The 13,410-nt window shown below is 52.9% G+C and overlaps 1 protein-coding gene across 2 annotated transcripts in view; it reads right to left on the bottom strand.

Annotated features, from left to right (window-relative positions):
• Positions 1–12,171, bottom strand: part of ARHGEF2 (Rho/Rac guanine nucleotide exchange factor 2) — a 132,048-nt gene extending 119,877 nt beyond the window's left edge. Inside the window, exon 1 of one of the 2 annotated variants that reach the window (XM_037882859.2) lies at positions 12,005–12,171. The gene's annotated coding sequence lies outside the window, so the exon portion shown is untranslated. The remainder of the gene's footprint in view (positions 1–12,004) is intronic. The other variant, XM_043535534.1, reaches the window with a different exon arrangement.
• Positions 12,172–13,410: the final 1,239 nt, after the last annotated feature.

Here is a 13,410-nt window from a genome sequence, read left to right as displayed (position 1 = left end):
TTAACGGCTCACAAGGCCGAACCGAGCCAGCAAGGAGCTAACGGGGTGGGTACAAATATCTAGCGAAGAAGCTGACCTAGAAGGCAGTCAGTTGATAAGGTCCAGGGTGAGAAGCGCTCCCATGGAAACCTGGGGGAGTGTACACAACACAGGATTCCCCCTGGGGTGTGCGGGGAGGGGCGGGGGGGTGAGGACAGCCCAGCCCAGGGCCAGCCTTTCCCCAGACAACCACTCCAAGAGGCCAGCGCCCATCTCAGAGCCACAGCTCCAGAATCAGGGAAGTGATTGAAAAGCAAAGCAAACCGTGCCCCCCCCCCCGGTAGGATTCTCCTTCTGGGGCCACAATTCCTCCTGCAGTGCTATCATGATCCACAGGCTACCTGCGTGCTGTGTCCCCACTCCAGCCAGTTGCGGATCTGCTAGAGGACAAAGGCTTACCACTGCTGCCAGGGAGAGGAGCGACTCTTTTAGCTCAAGCAGTGGAAGTCAGTCCCCTGCTGACGACCCAGGCAGGATGGGTGGCTCAGATGGGGAGAGAGAGAATAGAAATCATCCTGCCCCTTCCATCTGAGGAGCTGAGAGCACTGATTGGCCCCCACTCAAAACTCCCTTGGGGGAGCAACATCTCTGTTCTGCTAGACTCTACAGATGGTCTCATATCTTCTCTTATGAATTATTATCTCAATTATCGGAGCATCTAGGAGCCCCGGTCGTGCCCCAGGACTCCATGGTGCCAGGTGCTGTACAAACACAGAACAAAATGACAGCCCCTGCCCCAGAGAGACTGCAATCCAAGTACCTTCTTCCTCACAGTAGCAAGTGTGCATTAAGCAGGTGTGAATTAAGCAACGTAACATCTGGCCTCTGTGGTTTGTTCTCTCTCTCACCCACTCCCCAGGGGGAGAATTGAGTATTGTTTTGGTAGAGTGTGGGGTTTGGGGGCGTTTTTTTTTTTTACGTATGGGGAGACTCAGGCAAAGGGAGATGAAGTGACTTGCCAAAGGTCACCGAAGGAAGTAAGTGGCAGAGCTGGGAATCCAGGAGTCCTGACGTCAAGTCCCCTGCTCTCACCAGCAGGTCCCACACTCTTCCTGGAGCCAGGAATAGAACCCACAAATCCTGACTCCCCACCCAGGACCCTAACCCCTAGCCCACATGCAGCCTCCTTCTCAAAGGGATCAAACAAGTAATTGACAATGACGCAGCCCTGCCTGGCCTTGTGTGCATCCTGCCTGTACCTTTAGTAGAAGAATTAGACAGTGAATGAAAACAGCCCATCAGCCCAACCCATCTTTCTAGCTTTAATCCAGAACAGGACTCACCCTCACGCTCGGAGAAGGGAGAGCGTCATGCACGCACCAGGCTGTGCGCTGCTGGGGAATGTAAACAGGCTTGAGACCCAAGCTGCTGAGAGGGGGAGGAACAGGCAAAAAAAAGAAAAAGAAAGAAAGGCCGGGGTGGGGGAGGGGTGGAGAAGAGGGATTTGGGAGGAGCGAGGAGAGGGCTGGGACAGGGCTAGGGACCAGAGTGGGAACACACAACGGCTCTTAAACCTGACGCTTCTGGGCCTGACCCACGTTCTCATCTGCTACGACAGGGATCCGGCACCTTCCTCTGAAGCAGCTGGTGCTGGCCACCGTCACAGATGAGATGTGGGGCTGGATGGGACCCTGCAGATCTAATCCAGTCAGGGGATTCTCATGTTCCACTCCTGGCAGTCCTCTTCCATGACCGGGCCAGGCTCCCGTCGGCAGGAGCAGGGAAGAGAACCTGGAGGCAAATGCCATGACCTGGACAACCTCAGAGGTGAAGCATTTGCGAGTGCATGATACCCACCACAGGTTGAACTGGGGCCCTCTGGAGCTGAAAGCAGGGGCTGCTAGAGCAGGAGGTAGACAACCAAACCACCCAAGCGGGGGCTGTAACAAACTCATATCCTCTATGCACCAGCACCCTCCGTCACCCAGCGCTCACTTCCCAAGGGAGAGCCCTAACCACTGACCTAAAGCTACAAGAAGGGAGGCAACGCCCCCTCCCCCAATTTTGTGACTCCAGCCAGAAAAAGAAAATTGAAATATTTCAGAAACATCAAAACGAACCGTTTCAATTGGACCTTTCCAAAACTCGCTCTATCCAGTAGGAAACACTTCCCTTCCAGGGCCAAGATTAGAACCCAGGAGTTCGGGCTCCCAGTCTCCTACTCTAGCCCCTAGGGCAGGGGTTCTCAGACTGGGGGTCAGGACTCCTCAGGGGGTCATGAGGTTATTACATGGGAGGTTGCGAGCTGTCAGCATCCACCCCCAAACCCTGCTTAGCCTCCAGCAGTTATAATGTTGTTAAATATATTTTTAAAAATGTTTTTAATGTATAAAGGAGGGGGGGTCACACTCAGAGGCTTGCTGTGTGAAAGGGGTCACCAACAGGAAAGTCTGAGAACCCATGCCCTAGGAGCCATACGCCCCTTCCAGAGCCAGGCACAAAACACAGGAACCCTGATTCCACATCAGGGGCTTTAACTGTCTGATCACATCCCTCGCTGGTGTTCAGCGAAGCCTCCCAAACTGAATGGGAGGGAGCCATTCCAGCATCGACAGTTTACGAGCTCTCCAGTCACTCTTGATGGAGTTACAGCCTTGTAACATGTGGGAGGTTCCTGGACATTCTTACTGTTCTCTGGAGACCTTGGTTTTTTAATGAGAACGTAACCAGGAATTAAAAAAACGAATAAAAATTGTATTAGTAGACTTGGCAGAATTCAACGGTTATGTCAACGGATAATATCAACGTGTATTTTTATCAATTTAAATTTTCAGAGTTGTGCAAAATTATGGGTTTTAAGCATTTTTCCCCGTATTTTGATCTATTTAAATGTTCACAGATGCTGGAAATTATGGGAGCAGGTGTCAGACAATTACTGGAGGACAGCAGATGCCGAGACATAAAAAGCGAAAGCTTTATAACCAGTAAGTCAAAAATTGGCAACATCACATTTGAAAATACACATAGTAAATATCATAGGACTGGAAGGGACTTCGCAAAGTCATCTAGTCCAGTCCCCTGCCCTCGTGGCAGGACTAAGTATTATCGTTAAGTTAAACTCTCTCAAGCAGCATTTCTCCTGCTTCGCCTCGCTGTCCATTTCAATTGTTATTGATGGAAATAGTTTGTCCTCTCTTTGTGTGTGTTCCGAGAAATCAACCTCTATTGACATTTACCAGTACAAACCTAACCCCTCCAAGCCTACTTCCTGGGCACCGTTTGGAATGTCAAGAATGTGAACATGGGAAGCACCGTGTCTGAAGAGATGCAGGTGCTGGGAACTCTTTAAATCAATGAGCTAGTGCTGAAATTCTGACCCCGTTAAAGTCAATGGCAAAATTCCCCATGACATCAGCCAGGACGTACCCCTAGGTCCTGATTTCACCACTGCCCTGCACCGTTTGGAGTCATTTACATAACAGCATCAACCCCATGCAATCCTGGGATCAGCTGATAAATCATGAGATTTAAAAAAAAAAAAAACAACAATTTTGCTTCTTTTCCTTTGCCTCCTGGTCTCTGAGCCTTTCAGGTCATGCTGGGATCATGTTGTCCAGCTTCCCTCGACAATCACAAGAGCTAGAAACTTACTTTAAACAAATCCCTGCGACTCTCCCTAAATCACGTGACTCCAGGAGTTGGGGCTTGAAGGAAAAAAAATACTAAATATCCCAAGAGTTGGGATACAATTGCAAGGGTTAGAACCACTGTTTACCCCTGCACAAAGTGGGTGGGAAACGCCCGGATCCAGCTGCATTTTACACTCAGCATGGACCGGAGCGGCTGCACAAGGCAGAGGGAGTGGAAAGTCAGGCCTGGAGGCTCGATAGGGAGGTTTTTGTCTCCACACAGAAGTTGCACTGGTTCAGCTGAAATCCGTTCTTAAAGCAAAGTAATTGAACTGGAGCAAAGCACTTCACACTGGTGGGCAACTGGCTAAGCCCGATTTGAGTTACCCCTGTGCACAGCCCATAATGCACTGGGCTCGCTGGTGGCATGGATTGCCTTGAAGGGATCAGGTTGCCTTTACTTCAGCTCTTCATAAATCCTGCTCGGGAATGTCCCCAGACCATGCAGGACTGATGTGCAGGAGGGCAAGGGATGCAGGTAGATCTACATTGAATGCTCTCCTGTTAAATAACGTGCCCGCAGCAACACGCCTCTGTCAGGCTATTGGCGAACACAGGTCACCAGAACCCCTTGCTGGAGTCACAGGAATACATTACTCTTAACGCCATGTGCGGTTGCAGAGAACAAGATCCCTCATCCGGTAGCCTATGCAGCGACCGATTAATAACGCATCTAGCCATGGGGCCCATCACCTTCGTATCTGAGCACCCCACGAGCCTGTGCGTACCCTCTCCACAGGCTGCCCAGTAGGGAAGTGCTGCTCTCCCTGTTTCACAGATGGGGAGACTGAGGCCCACAAATACTTGCAGGTCTGTTCCCGTGTCACACTGCAGCACCAATGCCCTTTCCGGCAAGTGGGAAGCAAACCAGTTTCAATCAGACCCAGGCCCAGGAGTGCCCACTGTTTGAAAGGCAGGCTGCCCTCCAATGCTCGCTGATGTCCATGGGATTTGGGTGCTGGCCAGTGCTCAGAGCACCAGGCTAGGCAGCCCCACTGTGGATTCTGCCACTGACTCAGGGTGTGACCTCAGGCAAGTCACTTCCCCCCTCTGTGCCTCAGTTTACCCTTCTGTAAAATGGAGGGAACAACCCAGACCCACCTCTCAGGGAGCTGAAAAGAGGCATCAGTGTCCACACAGCACCAGACTAGCAGCTCTCAACCTTTCTCATAACTCTCCCTTACCCTGCCAGGATCTAGCCTTCCATTCAGTAATATGAGCAGCCAGTCAGGACTCCGACTCCTCTCTGCCAACCCCAGGCTGAGAACCTATGCCCTATATAGATGCCATGTCCTGTTAGGTTGGACCATAAGCTTGTTGGGGCAAGAATTGTGGTTTTGTTCTGTGTTTGTACAGCACCTAGCACCCTGGGGTGCTGGGCTATGATTGGGGCTCCCGGCTGCTACCGCAAAACAGATGATAATAGATCAGGAGGAGACATTAAACAACACTCCCTTCTGCCCATGCAGGTGGGGCTTAAAGAAGCCTGAGCGTGCTGCCCAGGATCTCACCCAAAGCTGGAGCGTGGGCGATTGCTTGGTGCACCAGCCTGTGTGGTATTCTGTCCTATTCACGGCCGTGCGTCACGTACCCAGAAGCCACATCAAAACAATGGCACAACAAATGGAATCCAAGGTGTGCAGACAACAGCAGGTGGCACCAGCTGGCACTTAAATCTCTTCCTGCTGGCTCTGATCATGATGCTAACCGCTCCCCCTCTGCCTTGTTGACATCCCTTCTTCCTCTTCCATTCCTCCTGGTGCCCCTCCCCACAAAAAAAAAAAATCCCTCCCCCTTTATTCTCTGTTTGCATCATCTCTGCTGCGCATTTCTGGGCACTGGATCTGCAGGGTGCAAGGGTGGCCTGCCCAGGAAACACGGCATTAAGGTGTGGGTTGTTTGTGGAAGAGTCTGTTTGCTGATCTTGGAGCCTTGAGTCATGAATAGTCGAGGGACCCAGCCAAACCCATGGGGCTATAGTGGAAGCCTCGGATCTGGCTAGAAGGGAATCTGGTAATTGCTAAACGCACTGCTGAATAGACCTTGGTGTCAGCCCTACACAGTCGACAAGTGGCTGCTTAGCGTTTTCCCCAGGAATTGAAATTAGAAGGGGTGTTGAGTTTATAGGGGGAGTCGGAAAACAACTAAATTGGCAACACTGTGACCACTGAAGGGGAGCGTAGGGAAATCCGCAGACTCACAACCACTGTGGATTGGCACAAACGGGGGGCCTCACACACACACTCACCCGGGGGTTACATGAGCCTACGGCACTTCAAAGCTCCATGGCCCCCTAAAACACATACCCTGCTGGGTCTCCACTCCAGCAGCAGTGGGATTGGCTGGGTCAGACATAGTGATTTTAGGGGGCTCCATTGCAGGGTAGGTGATGGAGGGGAAGGGCTAGCCTGGGACTTGGAAATCCTGGGTTCAATTCCTTGCTCTGCAAGAGACTCCCTGTGTGACCCTAGTAAGTCAAAAACTTAGCTGCTCTGGGCCTCTGTTTGCCCATCTGTATAATGGGGCTAGTAGTCCTGCCTCACAGAGGGGGGTGGTGACGATAAATAGAGGTGAGGTGCTCAGGCATTACGGTGATAGAGGCCAGATTAGAACCTTAGTGAGATATGCATCCAATTCCCCTGTTCCAGCACTGGGGCATTATTTTGGTGGGCACCACACGGTAGCTTGTATGGGGTCCTCACTAACAAAGCCATTCCTGGGAATGCTCCTACCCCAGAAAATATATCACTAAGGTGGATCTATTCCTGCACCCCAAGTTACTCCTCACAAAGCCAGCAATCCCCATACAGAACCCACTGCCTGTCCGATGAGTCAGTCTGTGAATTTAAGAGGTAGCATGTCCAAGTGGCTAGAGCACTGGACCAGGACTCAGCAGATCTGGGTTCTATTCCCAGCTCTGCCCCTGACCTACTGCGTGATCTTGGGCAAGTCACTGCCCCTCTCTCTGCCTCAGTTTCCCCATCTGTAAAATGGGGTTAACCCTACTGACCCACTTAGGAAAGTGCTGAGATCTACTGATGGAAAGCACCAGCTAGGAGCTGGGTATTATTATTTTACCCAGGGAAAGGTTCTGCAAGACAATCTGCCCCCCTGCCAGCTTCTTCCCCTCCCTGCATTGGGGCGTGAAGAGCCTGGCTGCTGAGGAGCGAAACGTGCGCAGGTGGAAGGCGTGCCAGCGTGCAGGGAACAGCATGAAAACAGGCCAGCTCTGGCCAGATCCCAGAGAGAGAAAACAGGACCCATCCCACATCCAGGCTAGACACATTCAACAACCACAGTGCTCAGCCCCAGAACCTCGTGATCTTTAGCACACGACACAGGGCAGCTGCTGTTAGCTCCACTGTACAGATGGGGAACGGAGGCCCAGGGCACTGGCCCAAGGTCACCCAGGGAGGCTACAGCAAAGCTGGGACTTGTCCCCCTGTCTTCCAAGCCCTAACCACTGCACCAGCCTGCCCGTCATTCAAAGCCAGCTGTCCAACACTCTCAGCTTGCTGCCTGGCGCCTTTTCTAGCGTAGGCAACATTCCCTCCATCCACCAAAATACCTTCGACAGGTGCAAACACTGACCCTACATAAACACACCTGTGTACACAAAAGATTCAAACACACACAGACACACCAGCCCCGTTGGGCTCAGTGGTGCGGTTTGAAATCCAGACCTACAAGCACAAGACTCTACCTCCTGAGCTGCGAGAGCAGCTCCCTCACTGGTAGCTGTAGTATGCTCTTACCCTTTCCTGTGGAGCAGAGCAAAGTCTCTTAACACACTGTTTGATAGTGTAGGTCACTTATATGCCTGGACACACCCCCAGCCTCAAACATACTCCTATCCAAACACATCCCAGTGTGCATGAATATATTAAAAGCATCTCTTCCATTTTAAATGCCAGCCATTGTAAAACTTTGTTGCTCCAGGCTGAGTTTATATGCTGGGCTCAGGAAGACATGCCTTCGTGCTAAAGCAGGAGACATCCCTGCACATTCCTTCCAGGATCAGCCCCGGTTATTACAGGTCATTCTTTCTGCCAGGCATCGGGCTGCCTGCTAGATTCATCCCGGAACAGCTCAAATCACAGCAAGGATTTGAGTCCCGGGGGCCCCCGGAAAGGAATCAATTGTGGTGGACTCAGTTGTAACTTACAAATGGGGCTAAAATCAACACCCAGCCCTCTTAAAACCTGTGTTTATGTTTTGCAAAGAATTCCAACAGCCACCTGCCTAAGAGTGACAAAGCAGCTCATGGATCATGTTACTGGAGCTGTAGCTCCCGGCTCAACTGATGAGCAGCTTTGTTATCCTTACAACATAATAGGGGTAGATGACAGGTAAGGCCTTGCTAAATTGGCCGGCCTCACATGGGAGGTGCCACTGGAATCCCCTCCCCCCATGGGATCCAGCTCCTCCCTGTCTCCTAAAAAGAAAAGGAGTACTTGTGGCACCTTAGAGACCAGCCACAAGTACTCCTTTTCTTTTTGCGAATACAGACTAACACGACTGTTACTCTGATCCCTGTCTCCTGACATAGGAACAAATAGATGGAATTATAGAATCATAGACTAACAGGGTTGGAAGGGACCTCAGGAGGTCATCTAGTCCAACCCCCTGCTCAAAGCAGGACCAATCCCCAATTTTTGCCCCAGATCCCTCAATGGCCCCCTCAAGTATTGAACTCACCACCCTGGGTTTAGCAGGCCAATGTTCAAACCACTGAGCTATCCCTCCCCAGTGGCAAGTTCATAACCGATACATGGAAATACTTTCCCCTGTGCGGTATGCAGTTTGGCGGTAGACCTCATTGACACAGGATATCTCCGAGGCCAAAAAAGTCGGCAAGATTCAAAAGGGGCTTGGACACTTCTACAGCTAGCAAAGCTACCTGAGCTGGGATAGCGAATACAAACAGATTGTGGAAGGGATATTAAATCCTTCGGGGTCAAGCCGGGCTCTGTCTGGGATCAGGATAAGACCTGATGTTGGGGGGGCAGATTATCTCACATCCACTACTGTGGGGGTCCCCTTGGGTTTGATCCAGTCTGGCAATTATGTTCCTTTCAGCGCTGGATTGGGGGAAAGTCCCCAAAGTACAAACCCAGGCACTGCTTAGGAGAGCAAGAAAAGAATAAAATTCCTGGGGGAGAGGGGATCAAAATCCTATTTAAGGCCCTGATCCAAAGCCCGAGTCTGAAGTCAGCCGGAGTTTTTCCATTGGATTTCAGCACATGTTGGATCAGGCCCCGAGCTTATTGAGGGCTGGGGTGGGACTGATAAACAGCAGACGTGGGACGTCCATTCAGGTCCAATCCACCCCCAATGAAGATCCCCAATAGGCAATGGACAAGATCACAGAATCATAGGGTTAGAAGGGACTGCAAGAGACATCTAATCTAGCCCCCAGCCAAGATGCAGGATTTGTTTTGTCTAAACCATCCAAGACAGGTGGCTACTGAGTCCTATATCCACAGAATAGTCCCGGCCCAGGCAATGACAGGGCAAGCTGCTCACCCTATGGGCTAACGTGCCTCGCTGCCACGGTAGACGGACCCCCTGGGGGATGAAAGGGGAATTCAGGCTCCACAGCCCATTGGAGGTAGAGCTGGTCCGGCCCATCCAGTGAAATATTTCAAGTTTAAAATTTTTTTCCAACCTGACTCAGGCCCCAAAGCCAAACATTCGGAAGCTTTTCTGAAACTAAATTTCAGGGGTGGGAAATCCCCTTCTAGGTCAATTGAAATGAAATGTTTTGATGTGACCGTTTTAAATAATTGTACAGCATAAAGTGAATTTCAAAAGGCAAAGAAGTTTTGGAGGGGAAAAAAAAAAAAAGGGAAACTTTTCATCTGAAACATATTGCGGCATTATCCCAAAAGAAATTCCAAACGTGTTTCCTAAATGCCAGTTCATTGAACTGGATCCAGTTCCGCAAAGTAATTCAGCACTGTCAAAATGGCATTTTTCTGCTGGAAAACTGTTTTGACTGAAACATCGAGCCAGGTCTAGCTCTGGGCTCTCTGGCCTCTTGGTCGGCACCTTGAGCTGGTTGTCGGGGCTGTTTTTACAATGGGTGCTGAGATCTGCCCCACTCATCTCATGCAGGCCAGTCATCTCGCCCCCACCCACGCAAGGGGTGAGGGCCGTGTGCTCTGTGATAGAATGCTAATTGGCTGAGCCCCCTCCCCCAGGACCGAACAACACGCTTCAGACCAGATTCACACTGTGACTGCAAGCCATCCTCAGGAAAGGAGCCAAGATCAATACTCTGCATTACTGGGGCAGGGGGAGATGTGCTTCAAACATCCTCGGCCAAAGTGCATCCTGGCCAGAACTCCAGGGAAGCCAGGTGACGAAGGGATGAATTTGGTCCAGCAGCAGCAGATTTGCACTTGTATGGGGCCTTTCAGCCAGCACTTTGCACCCATTAGAAGCAAATGGGTTCCAGAGGAGAATCACTTGCAAAAGGGATGGGGCAGCCTCCCTTAGGGCAAGTTCAGAGCCAGGTTTTCCCGTGAGAGGTAGTTCTTAAAAATGAAGTTGTGGGCTCCATGTTGATCACCTTCCCGGGATTCTGTAGCAAAGGGATCTCCCTTCTCCTTTTCTCCCCCCACCCCAAACACCCAGCCGTGCACACCCAGCTGGGGATCAGAAAGTCAGAGCCTGCATTCTTTCCACCTTGCACCTCAGCATCCAAAGTCTGCCCTCAGCAACACCCGAGCCTTCAATGAGGGCCAGCCAGGTGCAACTCCAGGGGAACAGGGTAAGCAGCTCGATTGATCATGCATGAAGTAGTTTAGTTCCCTTTAGTTCCCGCACCCAGAGCCAGGCTGGCTCTGCATGGGACTATATTGTCATTTGTCACTAAAGTCAGCCTGTCCGATACGCACAAGGAGCAGATCTGCCCTGTTTCCAGTGTCACTTTTCCGAGCTGACCCAAACTTCCAATATAACCAAACACAGCCACGTGCTCCTTCCCTCCAGATGGGATTTGCTGCTGTTGCTTCCATGGGAGAAAAACCTGACGTCTGCTGAGGCCTTCCCTGTGCCAGAGGGTTTTGTCAGTATAGTTACACCGGTACCGTCAAAACTCTCTGATGTGGACACAGTTACATGGGGACAAGCGAGCTTGTCCCCGAATAGCTTACACTGCATAGTTCCCCCCTGCAGCATCAACTCTACCTGCATTGATACCCGGATGCTGCTGTAACGGGGTCTACGCTGGGTCTATTAGCATCATTGGTAAAATACAATCATTGATCATCATCATCATCAAATCACACTCCCAACCCACATAGCTAAAATTGGAGGGCAGGCCGGGGCTTAAGGTGGTAGAATTTAGAGCTGGGACAGACTGAAGGGTCTGGTCTACACACAGATTTTGTCCTGGATAGCTCTGTTGGTAGGGGTGGGATTTCCCATTGCTATTATTATATCCATCCACTAGTGTGAACGCAGGTACTGGGGTAAAGCTCAAACCCTTACCGTGCGGGCATAGCTGTTCTGGTGTCTGCTACCTTTAACTACACTGCCTGAACGATCCCAGGGGAAGGATGGTGTATAGAAAAGGGCAAAAAGGCCATCCCCCGGGATGCGTCTGGCTGTTGAATGGCTGCTGTGCTAGACCTTAGCCAGAGCTTGGAAAAGAACTGGCTTGAGACGGCGCAAAGACGTACCAAGCAACCCTACCCAGGGCAAAATTCAAACCACTCCGCTCAGGGAGTTTGGGGCATTTCACTTCCTCAGCTCTTTCCCAGACAGAGCCCTCCTTCGCGGCAAGGAAGATTGTCCCATGGCACTCCTAATCTGGGGGGCGAGCTCAAGCTGCTTTTTACTGATGACCAGTTCCCTTTCCCAGACAGGGAAACTGAGGCACGGGGCTGCTGAGCAACTTGCCCAAGGCCAGCAGGCAATTCAGTGGCAGGCAGCTCTGGCCATTAGCGAACGCGCCCCGTTGGTCGGGGTCTGGAGCCCTAGCCCCCAGCCCCCCCGCACACCACACTCCCTTCCTAGAGACAGAAAGAGGACCCAGGAGCCCCGCTCCCAGCCTCCCCTGTTCCAGCCACTTCTCCTCCACACGCCTCTCCCCAGGCAGCTGCCAACTCGCCTCTCCCTTGCACTTTTTAACACTAAAGCACGGGGCAAAGGTTACCCAGGAAGCCGCGGGATTGGCACCAGACCGGGCAGGCCGAGCCCCGGCAGGGGCCGAGCGCTGCGAGACCCATTCTCCGGAGCTCGCCCCTGGCCCAGCCCCCGGCGGGGTCGGCCCAGCCGGGCTGGCACCTGTTGCCGGTGATGGGTGAAAGGCGGCGATCGGAACGTACCTGCCGGGCTGGGGAGAGGGGGCGGGCTGCTCCCCCGGGCGGGCTGCGGCTCCGCTATGCCCGGGCAGGACCCCCGGGGCAGGGCGGGTGGGCGACCCCCTTCCCCTCCTGCAGCTCCTGCTTCCAGCCTCGCTTCTTCGCCCCTTGCTGCGGGTTCCTCCCCCGCCTCCTCGCTCACCCCGAATCCAACAGCCGGGACCCGCCCAGAGCCTCGGATCCTCCCCCCCCTGTTAACCCTTCGCCCTCGGGGCCATCGCCAGGCTCGCTTCTCCTCCTGCAGCGCCAGCCTCTCGCCTTCCCCTTCGCTCAACGGGGCTGGGCTGGGCGCTGGGCTCCGCCGAAGGTAGAGGCGGCCACCGCGGGCGGGGGGGGGACTTTGATTCACCAGCAAGGGGGTGCCTTTAAAAGGCTGCCAAATACCCAGGGTGAAGCCTGGGTCAAAAAAAAAGCTTCCCTGGAAGTGCGAGCAGGAGGCTGGGAATGGGGAAGTCCTGAGGTCTCCTCGTGCCTCAGAATTTCCTGGCTGTGTGCCTCAGTTTCCCCACCTGTGAGAAGGGGGCCGCCGTCAGGTGTCTCCCTGGGATGTCAAGGATCACTCTGGGAGGTGCTAGGGAATCTTCTTCAGGCCCCGCCGAGACAGGGTCCCGGAGCAGTGGTCTATACAGCAGTGACACAGCCCCGCGAGCCCGAGTTGGCTGGCCAGGGCCAGCCACGGGTGTCTCCTTGCTGCATACCCCTACCCCGACAGCCTAGAGCGGGGATTCAGTCAGGCCTTGCTAAGCCAGGTGGGGCGGGAGACTTGGGGGGAACAGGAGGTGCTGCAGAAAGGGAGCATACAGAGCCCAGCATGGTGCTCAGGGGATGTAGCAGCCTGCAGATGGCAACTGAGACCAGCATCCCCCCTGGCTGACAGTGCTCCCCGTAGGTGGTGCTTGTCTGGGGGACCTCAGCTCCCCGCTGCAGAAGGGAAATTGGCTTCCCTGGAGCCAAGATCTGCAAACCAGTACGGCTTCCTCGGGGGAGTTCGAGAGCATTAAGCACCCACATGTCCTTGTACACAGGGACAGGGAGAGCGTGACCTCAAGGTTAAAGCAGGAGGGGACTAGCCCAGGACTCCTGGATTGAATTCCTGGCTGCAGTAGAGTGGGATCTAATGGTAAGAGCAGGAGTGGGCATGTGTTCCCAGCTCTGCCCCTTACTCCCTGGAGGACGCTGGGGATGACCTGTCCACATTTTACAGCTGGGGAAACTGAGGCTCGGAGAGGCGGTGATACCGAGCTACCTCCCTGGCTGGGCGAGGGGCTTCATTCATTAGCATGTGCAACGCACTCCGAGATCCCCCCGCGGAAGGTGCTGGAGACTCCAGGTGAATTATCGCTGACTGCCATGTGAGGTGACAAGCCAGC

This window comes from Chelonia mydas, chromosome 24, assembly GCF_015237465.2.
Source record: "Chelonia mydas isolate rCheMyd1 chromosome 24, rCheMyd1.pri.v2, whole genome shotgun sequence".
NCBI classification, from domain to species: Eukaryota; Metazoa; Chordata; order Testudines; family Cheloniidae; genus Chelonia; species Chelonia mydas.
The sequence above is the reverse complement of the archived record's forward strand: the minus strand, read 5'-3'. Positions and strand labels throughout refer to the sequence as shown.